General features: G+C 41.5%; 1 protein-coding gene across 2 annotated transcripts in view; it reads left to right on the top strand.

Annotated features, from left to right (window-relative positions):
- Window positions 1–3,170: 3,170 nt before the first annotated feature.
- The window catches only part of cgnl1 (cingulin-like 1), a 28,901-nt gene continuing 26,071 nt past the window's right edge, over window positions 3,171–6,000 (top strand). The window contains exon 1 of one of the 2 annotated variants that reach the window (XM_075461243.1): window positions 3,171–3,333. The gene's annotated coding sequence lies outside the window, so the exon portion shown is untranslated. The remainder of the gene's footprint in view (window positions 3,334–6,000) is intronic. The other variant, XM_075461234.1, reaches the window with a different exon arrangement.

Raw genomic sequence — 6,000 nt, 5'->3', positions numbered from 1 at the left:
GAGCATAAATACAGAGGACAGCGAGGACTAACTGAACACAGGTGTTAGGTGGGCAACTAAACACAAAAAGGGCTTTGAGTAAAAACAGGAGAGAAAACTCTGACACGCATGAGCAAAAATGACTTTGGAATAACACAGTGTGTGAACATAAAGCGGACTCAAATGTTAAAGAACAGAGAATTTCAAAGCAAAATAGAACCCAGACCCTGACAACAAATGAGCTGGTTTACAGTGATGGATTCTAGCTGCCACATTGGCTCATCATGATCTGAGAAAAAGATTAAATCGAGCTTAACGTGCATTTCTGAAATTTATGTCAGTGAGAGTTGCCCCTTGAAAGCCTGAAATCCTCCTTACTGTATAATTGGGATAAGACTGGGCAGTGCACTGAGCATGCCCATAGGTCCCAGCTGTGGCACCTCAGCAGAGAACAGAGGTCCCATTGTGTGCTGCTGAAACCCAACACAGTGGCTCAGATTAAAGGCTGTGGTCCTGCGAGGTCTCTGCGGACCCAAATATAAACAGTGAGTCACTACAAAGGCAAGGGGGCAGCTGGGTCCCCAGTTTAATGTAGTTTATACTACAGTGGCTTCGTTTATTAGAGAAAAATAACGGCCCATTCAATTGGTCATTCAGGAATTTAAAATATATTGGACAGAAATGTCCTTTAATTCAACAAAAAGGACAAACAAATGACGGTCCCAGTGTCTCAGTGTAATAACTGTCTGTTTTTCCATGCTTGGTATGATGGTAAATTCAGGTTTCTGCTGCTGGTCAGACCACAAAAAAATGTATTAACAGTTATAAGAAGAGGAATGTTTAGAAATCCATCGAGATACAGTGGTGCTTGAAAGGTTTTTATCTCTTCAGATTTGCCTGACATATTACTTCATCAGATTCTAAAACAAGACTTTAATGTCCATAATATCAGCACAACAAAACAAGTGAGCCAACGCTCCATTTAATCATGGGAGAAAAATGAACTTATGTTACACATATGCGAGTGGCAGAGGTGTGTGCACCGTTGCTTTCAGTAAGGGGTGTGTTGTTTCCACCAACTGCACATCTGCTTGGAGGGATTTTTGCCAATTTCTCCAGAACAGCTTTAATTCTAGAGAACCGGTGACTTTCCTCTCATGAACTTCTCACTTTAGGCACTTCATTCCCAAACAATGGCTTTATTCTTAATGTCGTACAGCGGGAAACTATGTGCAGCTCCAGTTAAAAAATAGATGTCTGGAAATTCTCCTTCAGAAGCCATCGTTTCATCTGTAATGAGAAGCTATCCTGGTCCAGATGCTGCAAAACAGGCCGGAGCCACGATGCCACTTTCTCTGAGTTTCACAGAAGAGAAATACGGTTCTCGCTCTGGAATCAAGTGTTTTCCTTTCTTCAAACATAACACTTGTTATTCAGACCTGAATGTTCTACTTTGGTCCCCATAACACCTCTTATCCATCTACCTTCTGCTTGTAATCTTCATCTAACTGAGAGCCGAGACCTTCTTCTTGCATTGTTGCTCTGTGTTCTCCTGATGTTGGACTCCAGAACATTAACATGAGACAATGTGAGTGGCCTTTAGTTGCTCTTCAGATACCCTCGGTTTCTTTGAGAACTCCCAGACTATTACACACCTTACTTTTTGAGGGCTATCTGCTGTTCCACCGCTCTTGGGTAAGGTAATAATGGCCTCAGTTTCATCCATTTGTACACAATTCGCCTGGTGGAGACCAAACTGTTTTAAGGAGATTTTGTAATCTTCTTCAGCCTGATGAATATCAGTAACTCTTTGTTCTGAGCTCTTCTGAAATTGGCTCTGTGTGTGCTTTGATACACTTCCAAAAATTAGTTGAGAAGCTCAAACTTTGAAAGATCTGAGTGGTGTGAATGAAACTGGGATTGCCGACTATAAACACCAGACTCTAATTTCACATTCATGTTGATGCTTACTCCTGGTTAAGTGCACATGCGTATGCTGTGTGTAACAGTGCAAAAAAGACAGATAAAGACAAATAAAATCAAGAGAAGTTTTGTCCACTTGATATATTGAAGCACCTCAGGCACCGGAAATGAATTATAAATATTTTGTATCGTTTCCTATCTTGGCTTACAGACTAAATGATTAAATTGAGGCCAAAATGGTCACATTCATTGATAATAAATAAATAAAATTTAAAAAAGATTATACATTACAATATAAGGATCAGCCTCTAAATTCAGTTTAGAGTTGTCAACAAAACTGAAACATCATTTTCAAAGGTTTTTTTAGTATTTGGACTGTGTCAGATTTCATGACACATGTCCATTGAGGGGGGAACTGCCGTTATCCATCCTGGATGTGTTCATTCACTGTTCAGTGTTACTGGTTTCCTGCAGCTCCCAATGCAAGAGCACGCTCACCCGAATATCCAATATCAAACCAACTTCACCACGGTGTAATTATGGTCACTCTGCGCCCATTTTCTCAGCATCATTGCTCCCCCTCACTTTTTACCATTACACAGGTTCTCATTAGCTAACTGCATTCAGGTCAGCTTACTATCCACTAGATGACGCTCTAGGTTTTTCAAGTCATGCGGTCACAAATTGCATTTATGGAGAATGCAGATAATTAATGCAACACCGAGTTATAGGACACAAGGGCGTTTAATCAGCAGGACGTTAAACCACCTAAATAGCAAAATTATCAGCTGGTGCAAATAATAATGAAAGCGCCCATACATATGTGAACTTTTTGTGCGTAGCTTGCTGTTTTTCTCACAATAACTTTAACGATATCTCAATAAATGGTTTTGAGTACTTGTAAATCATTTCCCCAAAACAACGGAAAACATATCAACAATTATCATAGCAATTCAAACCACACCACACCATGCTCTTTCTTTTTCTTTTCTTTTTTATTTATTATGAGCTCATTTGGCAGAGTAAGTAATTGATTGGGAGGCCCAACAGCTAATTAATCTACTTTAGGTTGGTTTCAGGCCGTGTGAAAAGGCACGATGAGTTGCTCCGAGCCGGTCCAAACCGAGTCGGGCCTGGGACAGATCCTTTCAGGTCTACGGTGGGGTTTGTGGTGTTAAATCTGTTCCTAGACCAGCCGGGCTCTCTTTTTGAGTGGGTGGGCGGGTTCGTGCGCTTGTTTGCGGAGGCGGAGCGGCCGATGGTCGGACGTCCTTCTGGAAGGACTCTCCTTCTCACTCAGGAGACTTCACGGCAGCAAACAAGTTAGCAAAGTGCGGCGCGGGCGCTCTGCTAAAAAGTTTATCTGTCAAAACCACTTTAAACAAACGTTTCTAACCTGCGACAAGAGCACAAGGCAGAGAAACGAGGCTGGTGAGTAACAACACTAACGGTCTGCGCGCGAGTCGTAACAGCTGTTTAAAAGCCGCTGAACACGACCGAGGGACAAAAATGAGCGTTTAACATGATACATTAACGATAAGAAAGGGAAAATCAACTTGTTACGGCCTTTGGATATTTGTGACTTGTGGAACTGAGACAAACGAGTAGAAAAATCTAACTTTTGCCTGTAAATCTTGGGCTGGTTACGCGTTTCCACCTGTTGCACTGAGCATCTAAATGTCCAGAAACTGCGTCAGATCCTACCGCCGTTTCTTCACTTTAGCCTTCAAGCTACAGTAAGACTTTAGCTCAAAGCCCCGTAGTTTTAAACATTGTGAGTGGTACTTTCATTATGTTTACAGTAGCTCCAGTGCCCACACGACCTGACGCTCAGATTCAGCTTACGTAACTTTATCATATTTTCCCACAGCGTAAATCTTGGCTGTCTGATGTGACACTGGTTAGTTCACCTCTTTTCTACACTCACCTTTTCAACGTTCGCCCCTCACAGCTCTTACCTACGGTGGCCCCGAGGTGCAAAGCACAACAAGACAACTAGAGACACATCTTTTCACAAAACATACATTTCGAAAAGCATTGCGTTTTGCTAGTCTGTTTCGTTGTGTTTTGAATATGTTTTGTGAAATGTTGTGTTTCCTGTTTGGTGTGTTTTCTGGTCATGTCGTCTTATCTGTTGCTTTTGTGTTTTTTTTGCAGCCAAATGCTGCTCTATTCTTTATTTGTCGTAGGCGCTTTTAGTGATTTCTAAAATGTGTTTTGGGGTGAATTTATTTTACATTTTTGCTCTACTTTCCCTGACATGTTTTCTTCATGTGACCCAGTAACTGTTAACACAGTGTATGGACTGTGTGAGACGGCTCACGTGCACTGAGAAAAGTCTGTTAAATCTTTGCATAGTCTCCCCCTCTGCACAGATCAAAGCCTGGGCCTTATCACCCCAACCTGTGCTCAGAGCCAACCCTAACTGCTCTGCGGCACCGGGGTCAGTGAAGGTAGCACCAGCACCATGGGGGCTGTAGGGAAGCTCAGGGATGGTTTCCTTCATTTGCACTGCAAGAACACAACTAGAGGAAGAAACTTTGCACACTTGTTGGAGCACTCGTGTATTAAACACATTTACACTGAGCATGGAAGGGTCTATTGTGTCATCTTTAGCTCTAATCCGTCCTTGACAGCACTCCTGGACAGGGCGCTTCACCTTGCATACCTATTTTTTCCTCCCTCCTGTGCATACTGAAGAGTGTAAACCTGACTAATTCTGGATAATTGAGGCTTTAGCACCAATCAGTCATGTAACTCACTGACTTATGAAAACCAAGTAGAGCTGAATCATATTGAGGCTGTGGAAGGAGTGGCTGACTCCTAACAAAAGAAAAAAATATAGTTTCATGAAGTAAAATGTCCCCGTGGGACGAGAAAGCAAAGTTGCCTTATGTCTAACGGGTGTGGTGGTCATTTCAGCTGCAGTTTAGAAAGTAATCTATCATGAGAAGCAAGAGATTCTGGTTTATTTCCAGCTTAACACTTCACATCTCTCGTGCTAAACTTCATGGGTGTGATTCCTGAAATCCTCTGCCAGATAAAATAACCACATTTGAATGTCTGTTTTTGGTAGATCCAGCACACTGAGTACCAGACAAATATGTGCACTTTTATCATATTCATACATCGATCAAACAAAACTTCCAGTACTACCATTATATCCTGCCCATATTGGCTAAATGCAACCAGAGACAAAATAGTAAAGTAAAATCTGTGTACGTCTTGTTAGGGTGCATACTGTCTTATCATCTCACAACTGAGATGAGGCTCTAAACAGACCATGGCTTGTCAGTTAGTCTTTCTTGACCTATTTAATGCTGACATGATATATCCTGCCTTTGCCTTTGTTGTCAGTCTTATCAGTGTCCTTCCTCTGGGCCCATCTTGTTCCATCTTTGTATGGTAACCTAAGGAAAGAATGGGACACTGTCAGCAAGACAAACAGGAGCCTGTTGAAATCCCACTGTCCAGTTTAACGCACCATGGCTTCTGATGGCTTTGTCTTCACCGGCTTGCCAAGCATAAATGTGTCTGAAGACCACCAACCAGTTTGCTATTTGTACACAGTTTATTGTCAGCTGCTTTTTTTTTGACTGAAAATCTGTCAGCATATGATTTTGGGACCCTCTGTTAATGTATTTCCCTAAAGTAAGTGCTGCACATATAATCTGTAATTTATGCACGTTAACAAACTTACAACTCAGAGGTTGGTCACAGGTTTAACTGATTAATATTGAAGTATCATCCCACTGTTGATACTTTTCTCTTTTTATCCTGTTTAGCCTATATACTTTGTTACACACAGCACACAGTCATGTTGTGACCTTATATGTATTAGTCACACTCCTGTAAGGCTCATCTAAAAACTACCTGGTTGCTTTTGCCATTAAAAAGAATGTGGCTGGTGTCGAGTCATATCTTTAGAGATATTATGGTTTTGGACATGGTACAAAGCACAGCAGTCTTACAGAGAAGATTCCTGTGGAGAGGAAAAATAACATTAGAAATGCAAAACAAGAGAGGCAAATCAAAGTGTAAGGCATAGATAAATGCAACAAAGGCTTGATGTTTCATTATTGTTGGAGTTAAGAAACC

This window comes from Odontesthes bonariensis, chromosome 1 (assembly GCF_027942865.1).
Source record: "Odontesthes bonariensis isolate fOdoBon6 chromosome 1, fOdoBon6.hap1, whole genome shotgun sequence".
Lineage (NCBI taxonomy): Eukaryota > Metazoa > Chordata > Actinopteri > Atheriniformes > Atherinopsidae > Odontesthes > Odontesthes bonariensis.
Note: the sequence above shows the minus strand (reverse complement) of the source record. Positions and strands in the feature narration are given on the sequence as shown.